Source organism: Stenella coeruleoalba, assembly GCF_951394435.1.
Source record: "Stenella coeruleoalba genome assembly, chromosome: 4".
NCBI classification, from domain to species: domain Eukaryota; kingdom Metazoa; phylum Chordata; class Mammalia; order Artiodactyla; family Delphinidae; genus Stenella; species Stenella coeruleoalba.
In genome coordinates, this window is record NC_137149.1 from 136778505 (window position 1) to 136793522 (window position 15018).

At 37.3% G+C, this 15018-nt stretch overlaps 1 protein-coding gene across 10 annotated transcripts in view; it reads right to left on the bottom strand.

The window, feature by feature from the left end:
- BMPR1B (bone morphogenetic protein receptor type 1B) overlaps positions 1–15018 on the bottom strand; it is a gene marked incomplete at its 5' end in the record, with an annotated part of 419903 nt that overhangs the window by 344107 nt on the left and 60778 nt on the right. For 8 of the 10 annotated variants that reach the window (XR_013828280.1, XM_079921148.1, XM_079921150.1 and 5 more), the window contains one exon: positions 11940–13202. The exons of the other annotated variants lie outside the window; for them this stretch is intronic. Of the gene's footprint in view, positions 1–11939; positions 13203–15018 lie in introns of those variants that run through there. 10 annotated transcript variants of the gene reach the window in all.

Genomic DNA, 15018 nt, shown 5'->3' on the forward strand with positions numbered 1-15018 from the left:
AGACTGACAGACATAGAGAAGAGACTTGTGGTTGCCAAGGGGGAGAGGGGAAGGTGGAAGCGGAATAGAGTGGGAATTTGGGTTTAGCAGACGCAAACTATTATATATAGAATGGATAAACAACAAGGTCCTACTGTATAGCACAGGGAGCTATACTCAATATTCTATGATAAATCATAATGAAAAAAATATTAAAAAGTATATATGTATAATTGAATCACTTTGCTGTACAGCAGAAATTAACACAACATTGGAAGTCAATTGTATTTCAATAAAAGTTAAAAATAAAGAAAAATAAAAAAGAATACACTTTGGAAAAATCTATATTTGACACTGGAACTATTTCCTTAAATGCATTTTAGCAGAACATTAATTCCGTCTTTGGAAATAATCGAACTTCTTACCATGTACGATTCCTGTCCAAATAAAATAGCTTCTCATCCAATCGTGTATGACATTTCCTGCAGTGCTAACTTCGGTAGCTCTTGGTGTGAGGTAAATATCAAAATCCCACAATGCTTCAATCATTAAAGCAATTCATTAGAAGTTATGCATAATTTAACATCATTTTGAATTTGAATTACTGAAATCCACTTGGTGTGTTCACATTTACTAATAAATCACTTGAGCAATGTTATAAAAGACCTTAAACATGTTCAGATCGAAATGTTTTCTCATATATGATCTTATCTGGCGTTTACAAACACCTTGCGTGAAGCTGATATGGCAGGCATTTCTCTCTCTGTGTTACCATGAGTTAGTTCGCTGAGAAAAGGAGCAGCAAAATGAGTCACCAACTCATGGAACTAAGTGATGAAATGTCTTTTGACTCACGTTCCAGTCATCTTTCCATTACACTGTACTGTCTCAGTGGTAACTTGTATATTCATCCTGTTCATTTTATCTAGGAAGTCTTTTTCCTTTTAATCACAAAAATTGCATGTGAAAATACATATTTAAAATCTTCCATATTATGGTACATACAGATACATTCAAATACTGCTAAGCAGCTAAGCACTGCTGGCTGCCCTAAGAATAGCAAAAATGAATTACTAGGGGAATAAAAAGAAAAAAGCTAATTCTGAATGAAGGCATCAGTTAACAGTTAACAGGATTTAAAGAATGTGAGCTCCATGAGGCAAAGATTTTTGTCTGTTCTGGTGCCTAACCCAGCGCCTGGCACACTGTTGGTATTCCACATATATTTGTTGAATTTGTGAATGAATGACTGAGAGGCAGTAATTTGAAAGCAGCACAGAAACATAAATAATGTTTATATAAACTTTGCTTTAAAAGGACTATTTATATTTCCAAAGGGCAGTAAGGATCTCAGATAACACAATCATACTGTCTAATGTTAAGGACAGAGGATCTACCCCTGAAAGCTCTTACCCTACAAAAGGAGGTGCTCTTGCTGCTCAAGCCTCAAACAATTCAACCAGAGAAACACAGCAGGGGATTCGGAATGGGGTACAGGGAACACCTACCAATTAGAATGCCATTTTAGAACAGTGTTCATTTAAGGAGCCACATTATATATCATATAAAGAAAAAGGGTTTCCTTAAAAAAAAAAAAACAGATTTTTTTCTTTTAGAATTCAGTATTTTGGGCTTCTTTTCATATCAATTTTGAAAGTAGTAACATGCTGCATTTTTAACCACATAAATTATATTCATTAAAGAATTAACATCTGTTTGGCGAGTCATACCAAAGTTATTGTATTTTAACTCCTACATTTTATGGGCAAAATTGTTTCTCTTGGAAATGTAAGATTTTTCACTGAAATCTCTAATACTAATATAAAACTATGCATTTCACTTTCAACAATTTAATATTTAAGTATATATTTACCTTTCCTTGTGGGTAGGCAGAATAAAATTTTCCCTAAATTACTAATAACAGAGACTTCTGACAGGAGGCAGGGTAGCAATTATGCATCTGTTTCCATTTTTATTATTGTACAGAATTTTCCAGATGTTCCTCCTTCATTGGTATTCCCCAAAGAATACATTTACTAGGTTCCCTTTATAAACACCTTACTAATGGTAACGTTAATTGAACAGAAAAAAAAATTTTTTTAATAGGAATCTCAATGATTCCATATTTTTTATATTACAAGAAAATCCAAAATCCACAGGAACAACCTCCCCTATGAAAATGGGTTAAATAAATGAGCGTGAGGACACAGCAGAAGAGCACAGTGGAAAAGAGAACAAAGTGAGCAGGAAGTAAATCTGGAAGCAGTCTGGCCCCTAGTGAGCTTTTATCCACATTAAAAGAAGACCCCAGTGTTGCAGGTGTGCAAATGACCACACCTGACAGAAGAGTTAACATCTGCAATATCCCTTCAACCCTTATGTAACCTTAACATTCTTAACAAGCTATAAACTACCAGCAACAGACTGCAGCCAAAAGTCTCAAGTGAGATTTCTAGCAATGTTTCATTTTTGTTTCACAATGTACGTTCAAATATCTAACTTCTACACTCTGCACCACTCTGTCAATTCATTTATCTCTTCTCTGGCTATTATCAAAGAAAATATGATTTCATATCCTTCTCATGAAGTTCAAAAGTTTAAACATTTTTCCACAAATACAAATAAACTTTTAGATCCTTTCCCAGTAACCAATGGCATGGTTGGAAAAAAGTAGCATCCTTGATTGCAAAAGCATAGAATTAAAAGGGAAATGTTATCATATGCCTGGCTTTAAGGTTTAGAAAACCAGGGAAAAAATGCCCTTTGTTAGTAGCATTTAATTCTTTATAAATGTAATGTGTATTTATGAGATTTGATTTTATTTTCTCATAAAACTCTTATCATTGATGTTCAATGAAATCCATTTTATTTCCATATCCCACAAAGCACTTTGAGATTTGTACATAGGCAGTATATATTTATCTATCATAGTCGCCACTCTGATTTACTCACCAGCATCTATTAACACAAATGATTAAGTCTAAGCCAGTCATTATCATCCAACAGCCTAATCTTATACCGAAAGCAACTACAGAGAAAACAAACAAAACCCAGAGTTAGAAGAAAAGAAGTCATAAAGATCAGAGAAGAAATATGAGAGAGACTAAAAAAACCAATGGAAAATAGCAATAAAACTAAAAGCTGGTTCTTTAAAAAGATGAACAAAATTGATAAACCTTTAGCCAGACTCATCAAGAAAAAAAAGGGAGAGGGCCCAAATCAATAAAATCAGAAATGAGAAAGGAGAAGTTACAACTGACACCACAGAAATACAAAGGATCACAAGAGACTACTAAGAGCAACTATATGCCCATAAAATGGACAACCTAGAAGAAATGGAAAAATTCTTAGAAAGGTACAATCTCTGAAGACTGAACCAGGAAGAAATAAAAAATATGAACAGACCAATCACAAGCACTGAAATTGAATCAGTAACTTTAAGACTCCCAACAAACAAAAGTCCAGGACCAGATGGCTTCACAGGCGAATTCTATCAAACATTTAGAGAAGTTAACACCTATCCTTCTCAAACTACTGCAAAAAATTGCAGAGAAAGGAACACTTCCAACTTCATTCTATGAGGCCACTATCACCCAGATACCAAAACCAGACCAAGATGTTACAAAAGAAGAAAATTACAGGCCAATATTACTGATGAACATAGATGCAAAAATCCTCAACAAAATACTAGCAAACTGACTCCAACAATACATTAAAAGGATCACACACCATAATCAAGTGGGATTTATCCCAGGGATGCAAGGATTTTTCAATACCTGCAAATAAATCAATGTGATATACCACAGTAACAAACTGAATAATAAAACCATATGGGCATCTCAATAGATGCAAGAAAAGCTTTTGATAAAATTCAACATTCATTTATGATATAAAAAAAAAAACTCGCCAGAAAGTGGGCATAGAGGGAACATACCTCAACATAATAAAGGTCATAGATGACAAACTCACAGCTAACATCATACTCAACAGCAAAAAGCTGAAAGCATTCCCTCTAAGATCAGGAACAAGACAAGGATGCCCACTCTTGTCATTTTATTCAACATAGTTTTGGAAGCCCTAGACACAGCAGTCAGAGAAGAAAAAGAAATAAAGGGAATCCAAGTTGGAAGAAAAGAGATAAAACTGACACTGTTTACAGGTAACTACACATAAAAAATCCTAAAAATGCTACCAAAAAAACTAGAGCTCATCTATCAATTCAGTAAAGCTGCAAGATACAAAATTAACATACAGAAATCTGCTGTATTTCTGAACACTAACAATGAAATATTAGAAAGAGAGATTAAGGAAACAACCCCACTTACCACTGCATCAAGAAAAATAAAATACTTAGGAATAAACCTATCTAAGGAAACAAAACACCTGTACTCCAAAAACTTTAAGACACTCATGAAGGAAATGAAAGATGACACACAATGGAAAGGCATACCATGTTCTTGGACTGGACAAACCAATACTGTTAAAATGACCATAATACCCAAGGCAATCTACAAATGCAATGCAATCACTATCAAATTACCAATGGCATTTTTCACAGAACTAGAACCAAAAAAATTTTAATTTGTATGGAAAACAAAAGACCCCAAAGAGCCAAAACATCTTGAGAAAGAAGAACAGAGCTGGAGGAATCACACTCCCTGGCTTCAGACTATACTACAAAACTATAGTAATCGAAACAGTATGGTACTAGCACAAAAGTAAACACACAGATCAATGGAACAGGATAGAAAGCCCAGAAATAAACCCACACACCTATGATCAACTAATCTATGACAAAGGAGGCAAGAATATACAATGGAGAAAAGACAGTCTCTTCAGTAAGTGGTGCCGGGAAAACTGGACAGCTACATGTAGAACAATGAAATTAGAACATTCTCTAACACCATATACAAAAATAAACTCAAAATGGATTAAAGGCCTAAATGTAAGACCAGACACTATAAAACTCCTAGAGGAAAACAGACAGAACACTCTTTGACATAAATTGCAGCAATATTTTCTTGGATCCATCTCCTAGAGTAATGGAAACAAGAACAAATGGGACCTAATTAAACTTAAAAGTTTTTACACAGCAAAGGAAACCATAAGCAAAACAAAAAGACAACCTACGGAATGGGTGAAAATATTTGTAAATGATGTGACCAATAAGGGATTAATTTACAAAATATATAAAGAGCCCATACAGCTTGATGTCAAAAAAACAAGCCAATCAAAAATAGGGCAGAAGACCTATATAGACATTTCTCCAAAGACGACACACAGATGGCTAACAGGCACATGAAAAGATGCTCAATATTGCTAATTATTAGAGAAATGCAACTCAAAACTACAATGAAGTATCACCTCACAACAGTCAGAAGGGCCATCATTAAAAAGTCTACAAATAATAAATGCTAGAGAGGGTGTGGAGAAGAAAGAAACCTCCTACAGTTTTGGTGGGAATTTAAACTGGTGCAGTCACTATGGAGAATAGTGTGGAAGTTCCTTAAAAAACTAAGAATAGAGTTACCGTATAACCCAGCAATCCCACTCCTGGGCATCTATCTGGAGAAAATGCTAATTTGAAAAGATACATACACCCCAATGTTCATAGCAGCACTATTTACAATAGCCACGACATGGAAGCAACCCAAATGTCCATCCACTGACACTGACAGATGAATGGATAAAGAAGTTATGGTGTGTGTGTGTGTATGTGTACACACACACACACACACGAATATTACTCAGCCATTAAAAAAGAATGAAATGATGCCATTTGCAGCAACATGGATGGACCTAGAGATCATCATATTAAGTGAAGTAAGTCAGAGAAAGACAAATATCATATGATATCACTCATATGTGGGATCTTAAACAAAGATACAAATGAATTTATGTACAAAACAAAAATAGACTCACAGACATAGAAAACAAACTTATGGCTACCAAAGGGAGAAGGGGGAGGGATAAATTAGGAGTCTGGGATTAACAGATACACACTACTATACATAAAACAGATAAACAGCAAGGGCCTACTGTATAGCACAGGGAATTTATTTGTTTGCTTTTGTTTTTGTTTTTTTTGCGGTACACAGGCCTCTCACTTTTGTGGCCTCTCCCATTGCAGAGCACAGGCTCCGGACGCGCAGGCTCAGCAGCCATGGCTCACAGGCCCAGCCGCTCCGCGGCATGTGGGATCTTCCCGGACTGGAGCACGAACCCGTGTCCCCTGCATCGGCAGGCGGACTCTCAACCACTGCGCCACCAGGGAAGCCCTAGCACAGGGAATTTAAATTCAATATCTTGTAATAACCTATAGTGGAAAAGAATCTGAAAAAGAATATAGATATGTGTATAACTGTCACTTTTCTGTACACCTGAAACTAACACATTGTTAGCCAATTATTCTTCAATTCAAATAAACTTAACTGATTAGTCCAAATATCAGGCAGATGCACTACACTGGTGTGGGCATATTGGGGGGGTTAATTATGCAGTGGTTAAAGTTTGGAAGCTTCACAGGTGATTAAGATTATCTCCTCTGTTCACATGTTCAGGATCCGCCAAAGAAATTCGACATATTATCTGGTGATTGTTTGTTCTAAGTGCTACTAAAGAGTTGTGTACCAGCAAAAAAAGGGAGTACCTCATTAACTGGGAGTCCATGGAGAAGGAAAATGATATGATAAGGAAGGTTTCCTTAGCTCCCTCCTGAATAGATGCATGGGAAAGTGTCAGCAATGATCAGGCTAGTTAAAATTATGTACTAAGTTAATGCATCAAAATCCAAACAAAAATGGTTTAAGCTGTTAAGCACTTGAATCAGGAGCTCAATTATACATTTGATTTTACTTCACCATAATTCTGAAATAAATTTAAATACCAAATGAGACTTTGAACTCCAAAAACGAAAGGGACAGTAAGATAAACTATTCAAGCACATCTAACCTTTTCTCTACTCCCTATCTCAGGCAGAATGTAGCACTGGGAAATAAACGTAGAGTCAGTACTCTGCCCTATAGAAAAGTTAGACTGAGTATGCAGCAAAGGGCTCCCAGTATGTCAACTCAGGTCTTTTTATTTTTTTCATAAACTATGACCACAACTCCCTTCTCCTCTGCTAGTTGTCTCTAAAATCACTTTCCAGCCACTGGTTCCCCAAAGTGTGGGCAGAGCTCCCCAAAGCAAAGATCTAAGAAAATAGCTTTGCTCCCAACTTTTTCCTGTAGCTCACGCATATCCACCATGGAACCTGGCAGCCGGTCAGGAGAGAAGCATACGAGAGAAGGGAACCACGCTAATTTCCCGTAAGTCACTTCTCCCAACAACAGGTCAACAGCAAAGGACCCAACCCCTTTGCCCACTTCACTCTAGTTTTAACCAAAATTTTGAAAAGTAGCTTTATCTCAGGATTCTTTAACACCTTAAGCTGCTCTTCCATGAGGTAACTTTAAGATGTGAGCTGAGAAAGGGCACCACAACCTCAGTAAAGAAATGATTTCAAAATATTTTGACTAAGCATTTCAAAGAGTCTCCAGTAAGAAAGCTTGCAGTATGGCACAGCGGTTGCCAGTGGAAATGTTTGCCAAATGTTGACACCAAAAATTAACTTGAAGACATTTGTCTTTTGACATGAATGCTTTTTAACTGGAAGGCAAAAATATAGTTGTATCTAAAGGACACATTTTAGGAATATCATTTCCCACTCAAATGCAATCATCATTCAAAGCTTACCTTTGGGAATCGCCACTGCACTGTGGAAAGATCCCTGGACTGATGAATATTACACTAAAAAAGCCTTGGTATCCTTCACACTTGATGAGCAGCTGATGAGGGAATGCGGCTGTTCAGGAGCCTAAGCGGAGACAACCGGGTGTGCCATCTGCCTAGTCCTCTGGGTACCAAGCCTACAGCACTGATATTTCAGTAAGCCTTAGAGGCTCACCTCAGCCCAGACCTGGCTTTATTGCCGCTGCTATCATGCCCTCCCCAGAGCCATGGGACAGAAGGTCACAGCTGGTCTCATCTGAAGACGACAGGGAAGAGAGGTAGCCAGCCATCTCCTATTTTCTCTCAATATTTCCTTGTCTCTTTCTTTCCTACCCTGTCCATCTTCCTCCTTATTCTTTTTTCTCCCTTTTCCATTTTCTCCCTTTCCAACTTATTAATTTACTCACCTACCCAACCATAGTTAAATATGACCACTGCACTGGGAAGCTCTGGACTGTAAACGTAAGCGTAGTCTCTGCTTTCTAAAAGCTCACAGTCCAGTAAAAAATTAATCAGATAAATACTCACCACACAACAGAATAAGCACTACCACTGCGCTTGATACCAGCACATAATGTGTTTCATTAACTGGGGAGGGAGGAAGGGGGAGTTGGAAGATTCACTTACCTACCACCTAAGGAGATGCATGTGGTATCAATTTGCCAAAAGCAACCCAATTTTTTTTTTTTAACTAGCAGCCAACACACAGTTCCACCCAGGTCACTAGAAAACATTTATGAATCTTGTTCTTATTATACTTATGACTAAATCCATACAATCTAGCACTTACATCTTGTTCACTCCTATATCCATATTGCCTAGCACAATGCCTAGTAAATAGTAGGTACTCAGAAGTTTTAGGGAATTAACTTGAATAGTTTGTGTACTACTGTTTCACTGAACTCTTATTTTGATTTAAGATCCTTCTAGGCAGGAACCACTTCCAACATTATCAAGCCAAATCTTAACTCTTCTGTATGAATTCTGTTTGGAAATAGAATTTACATTTGTTTTAAGTTTAAAACAATATTTATGTTGTTATATATAATATATATATTCTAGCTAAAATTACTTGAGAAAATTTTGCTAGTATTTTTAAATCTGAAGGTTTTTTTTAGTATTAAACTTCAAAAACGTTAAATAAAACTCACCTTGAAAGTGCCTTCTAACGCTAACTAGTTACAGAATACGTGTTTTCAATTAGTAGGTTGCAACACCTTTTGGCTTTATTTTCGCCACAATTTTCTGTGGCAGTAAATTTAATTTTAAAAGAAAGTAGCTATTGATTATGGAACCCGGTACAGCTGTGTACCACATAACTAAGTCTCAGCCAGCTTTAAAGCACACTAAAGAGAGTTGTGAAATATACGTGTAAACACGAAATTCTGAAGTGTTAATCCAGTGACACCTAAGTATTGGTTCCACTTTATAAACAGATTCTTTTAAAGCTTCTACACAAAACCTGATGAACAGCAACGGCATGCCCTGTCACAGCTGGTAAGAGTTAAAGTATATTGTGAGCTCTAATGATCGCTCTTAGAATCCATTATTCTAATTATTGTGAATACCATATTTCTGAAAAACTCCAATTTTAGCAACATATGTGGTTAAAGTTCGTGCTAAAAGTAGAATGAATCAGGCTCTCTTCTAACAGTTTAAATGTACCTCTTTTCATTCATGAAGTTTCTAAGTATAAGTTAGATCACGTATCTATGTGATGTTAACACCTATAAGAATTGAAAATATATTTACATTGCTGACCTTGTTTAGATTTTGCAACTTGAATTAAGAATCCTAGGTACAACTGCCCTTTGAGAATCAGTTAGTATCCTTCTTAAAAGTTCTGAGATCTTTCAAGTACTCAGAGAAAAGGCTTCTGTCGCTGACGCAAATCACAACTGCATGTTGATGAGAAAAGCCTGTTTTAATCACAAGGCATCAAGTAATTTTAAACACTTTTTCACGGAACACTCTGTATAGTCCTGGGAATAAACAATGAACAAAGCACTCTCCCTGCCCTGGAGGAGTTTACAGTCCCACTGGAAAGGCAGACCAGCAATCAGCTTACATGGATTGGCAAACTGCTCACAAACCATGAGCTTCGTAAAGCTCTCCAAGAAAACAAAGGTTTTTTGTAGATGGAATACGTTCCAATGGTTTTTTTAATTCACTTAACAGTCGATTTTTTGGTGAAGTTAAACCATAAACTTTTGAATCAGACTACGCGAGTTAAAATCCTGCTAGTCAAGGTCTAGCATCCTAGGAAAATTCCTTCTTGCTTTCCTTACCCCTTTTCTCACGATACAGTGTGGGTCTCATTGGGCCTCAATATAAGTGGTAGTGAAATAATACTCCGAACAAGAAAGACATGCTTCCTAGGCTTCAAGGATCTCGGTTTTGTAGCAAAGATTGATTAATAAATCCAAGCAATTTCAATTTGTTTAGCTCCTCACTAATCTTGAGGCAAACTGAAGGCCCAGGAGTGAATCAAAGTTCAGAATGACAGACTGTTTCAGGAACTGTTCCTTTTGGCAGGAAAGCGCTCTTCACAATGCTTTCAAGCCAACCTTTCCAAAAACAAAATTTCATTAGGTAAATTCTGTTCCACTATTAAGGTACTACCAACTCTGTCCAAATGTACAGTACTGGGTGAGCTCCTTGTTAAAAGATCTGTTTCTCACCATGAAGCAGATCCTTACATATTCCCATAAAATCTCTGTCAGCATGTACTTGAACATCTCAAGAGCATCCAGATTAGGGTAAAAGGTCACAAGCAGGGCTATATTCCTGAAGGATTGAATAAGGGTCTCAAATCTAGGTCCTTGGGGAGGAGGGAGAAGAACTTGTTTACACACGCAGAGTAAGCACCTGTTTAAGTGGTACGACTGGAGGGGGTGATGAAAGGGCCTCTGGGCTAAAAATACTTGCATTGGCTGTGCCACCCTGCCTCAAATTCCCACACAGTTCCTCTGCTGGAGCTCACAAGGAAACTCCTGCTAAGACACAACTGGTAGCAGCCTGAGTAGCTCCTTCAACTATTATCAGCTGGTATTTTAGCTCAAATTAGTTTAGTTCATTAGCCACCCGGAACACTTAACAGTGCCCAAAGAAAGAGATGCCACCAAGAGAAGTTGTAAAATAAAGATTTGGATACGTATTTAAGTTTTTCCAGTTAGGAAAAAAACAGGGAAAATATATTAAGGCCCTTCATCCTGAGAGGACTGAGCAAGTTCTAACTATAAAATTGTACCCTCCGGCCCAAGGCTAACCCTTTCAGAGAAAACTAAACAGTCTTGAGACTGTTTAGAGAATGGCTGTGAAATTTTTTTCTAGAAATGTCCACTTCCTCATCTCCCCACCCCCACCAAATCAGTCTAGATTAATAAAACATTTCGTGAAGATACCATATATTTTCAATTATACAAAATTTTAAGTAATTATATAGGATGAGGGAATAGTTTAGGGGTACAGTACTTTGAGACACAAGACCTTGACTAAAAATGAAGAATTTCCATCACGAGTAGGATTTTCTTCTGTTCTATTCCCTGCGTCAATCTCAGCACCCCCAAAGAGTCCCTGGTATATAGCAGGTGCTCAACTACAGAGACAGTACTGCCTGGAAGCTAAAAGCTTAGACTCTACCAGTGAGGTCCAGCTGTCTCTTATTAGCTGTATAGCCCTGAGCAAGGTATTTTATCCTCTTTATGTCTCAGTTTCCTCATATGTAAAATGGGGGTGATAATAGTACCTATCCTATGAAGCTGTCATGTTAAATAAATGAGTTCAATATATAAAGTTACTTATAGCAGTGTCTGGCACAAAATTAGCAGTATATAAATACTGGATATTATTATTGTTTGCTAAATAAATGAGAAAACCTAGAAGGCTAAACTAAAATAGCAAGAGCATAAATAAAAGCAGAAGACAAAGATACTGTAATGAACGGACCACAGGGATATCTGTAAAGGAGTCCTTAATAAAGCAGTAAAAAAGAATACAAAGAGCAGTACCACTTTCATTACAGGAGAATAATCCAGAGTATTTTTCCGTAAACCTAGGTTAACAAGAGAATCGTCAGCGGAGCTTTCCAAAACGCTAACGTCTGGGCCCCACTACAGAGTTTCTGGCTTAATTTTTAAAGTTCCCCCGGTGATCCTCCTGTGAAGCAACAGTTAAAAACCACCTACCTAGGGCTTCCCTGGTGGCGCAGTGGTTGAGGGTCCGCCTGCCGATGCAGGGGACACGGGTTCGTGCTCCGGTCCGGGAGGATCCCACATGCCGCAGAGAGGCTGGGCCCGTGACCCATGGCCGCTGAGCCTGCGCGTCCGGAGCCTGTGCTCCGCGGTGGGAGTGGCCGCAGCAGTGAGAGGCTCGCGTACCGCAAAAAAAAAAACAAAAAAAAAAAAAAAAAAAAAAAAACCACCTACGTAGAACTGTGGTTTCCAGGCTTTTCCACCTCAATGCATTTGAGGCACATAGCACATTTTATCCAGTATGAGAAGCTCCCCATGAAAGTGTTTGGAATTGAAAAAGGGTGGAGTCATCAGAAAAGGTTTCCTGTATGAACCTGAACCTGATACCTTCTCTTGAGGTACATACATACATCTATCTCCCCCGACCCTGGAGCACAGAGCAGATACTATCGCTCATCCTCAAGAAGCAAAACCAAATTTTAAAGTACTTAGCAACCAATTAGACACCGGCACCAAACAATCAGGATGACACCAGCTGAATGCAATAATAATCTATGGTTAATGATTAGCCCCTCCTACAAGGGAGACCTTAGGATTTCCATTTTGCAGACCAGGAAGAGAACTTGAGGCCTTGAGGCCGATACGCCAAAGGCCACAACCTAAGGAACAGTACAGCCAGAATCTGAACTAATCAAAGAATGAAAAGGGGAAATTTCTGAAACTATGAAAACAAAATGACATTCAGTATTTGAAAACTTCAGTGCCTGAAAACAAATTTCCTAGGGATTTGGAGCATTCTCCTCAGAACTAACTGTTGTCTTCTATACTGACCATGAATTCTCAAAGGACTTTACAGGTGTGAAATTACTGTCCGCATAGACAAACACATGCAGAAGCAAAATTACTTGCACCTTTCTTTTCCAGCTAAAGACTTCAAGAAAAGGATGAACCTGGACCACTTTGTTTTCCTTGATAATAGTGCCTTCTAAGTTTTACGACTGTAACTTCTGTGAAATCCACTTTTTAGAAGATAAACTGTGGAAAACAATGCAATAGCTAGATTTTTTTAAGAAGCATTTCATATCTTCTTTTTTATTTCTACAGAAAAATAACTTGAGCTATTGAAAAACAATGACAAAGTAAAGAATGGTCAGCAATTCAGGAATACTAATTTAGACCCGTATTTCACATTTTACAACAAATTCCAAATAGAATGAAGAGTTACGTCCAAACAGTTCAGTTTACATAAATACTAGCATAAACTAAAACTATCAGATAAATGAGAAGGGGTTGTAATGACACATACCTTTTTTAAATAAAACAGAAGTGAAAGAAACGAAAACCAACAGACCAAAGAAATTATACAATGTCAAAATACCCAATAAAATGTACATATATAATATATTCTATGAAAAATGTCATTGTTTAGCACAAAATAGGGCTAAGTCCTCCAAAAAATCCACAGAAAAGGAATAAAAATGTAAACAAATATCAAAACTGTTTGACTTAACTGTTCATACTGGGAGTCAAAAACATAGAAAGAAAAAAATTGAGTGTAACAGTAATGACCTTCTTAAGTGTCAGACACTAGGCTCTTTTTCGGTACGCGGGCCGCTCACCGCTGCAGCCTCTCCCACTGCGGAGCACAGGCTCCGGACACACAGGCTCAGCGGCCATGGCTCACGGGCCAAGCCGCTCCGTGGCATGTGGGATCTTCCCGGACCGGGGCACGAACCCGTGTCCTCTGCATCGGCAGGCGGACTCTCAACCACTGCGCCACCAGGGAAGCCCTGGTAATATTTTTAAGTGGAAATGCTTTTTATACGTATCACCTAACTTATTCCTTAACAATAGCCACATTAGGCAGGCTATGGCAGTATTCACACTTTACAGACCAGTAAAACCAGTGCTTAAAATAGGTAAGTAAACTTCCCAAGATTACACATCTAGTCAGGGGGGATTCTGGGACTTGCACCCAGACAGCCTAATGCCAGCACCCATGTTCTTTATCACAATGTCCCCTCAAATTAGCAAAAATAATATTATTACTAATATTTTGGATATGAATTTATCGATATTACCAATACCACTAAATTAGAAAAACAAAAAGTATTACCAATATTGACTATATATTGTTAATAGCAGGATATGTTGCACAGTTTTGAAAGATATTTAGCAAAATGTTTCCAAAGCATACATTCATTTTCCTAGTATTTGTACTTTTAGGAATATAACCCTGGGAAGTAAGTGAAATAAAGGAGAATTATTTGCTGGAAAATATGCATAATTCCTAATATTATATAACAGCACTATTTATAATTATAATTGTCCAAATATCCAGAGGTATAACCAAGTAATTTTTGTTACATTAAAATGTATAATCATTATGACCACACTACAACATGGAAAATGACAGACAGATACATTAAATACGCAAGAGAACATGTCTGAGAGGGACTAAGAAAGAAATTTTAAAACCCTCATTAATTCGAGGTAGTAGAGTTCACACTAATTTTTTAAAATTTAGTTTCCCATTAATGCTGTTATTTTCTGCAATAAATATATTCTGTGCAGAAAATAGTTTAAAATTATACAGTACAATAATATAAGCAATGTGCCCACTACAAGTTTTGACAGATACTAACCATTTAATCAATAGCAGATAATAGCTAACATTTATGCACTTACTATATGCCCTGCACTGTTCTACTGACTTTATATGCATTAATACCTTTAATGCTCACAACAATCTTATAGTTGCATTATCTCTAGTTTACCGATTAGGAAAACAAGGCAGAGGGATGGTAAGTCATTTGCCTAAGTTCAGCCCGCAAATAAACTGCAAAGCCAGAATGTGTTCCAGAGCCCACACGCTTAAGAGTTCTGCTCTTTGGCACTCACTGTGTGACCCTGTCTAAAACTCTTATTACTGGAAAGCAGAATAAGGACACAGGTAAACAATTAGTAAGCATAATGTTTACATATGGCAGAAACACGCTGTGTTTTTAGGAAAGCTTACTTTCTGAGCCCAAATTAAAGTTAAACCATCTCTTAAGTTCTCCTTTACCAAATT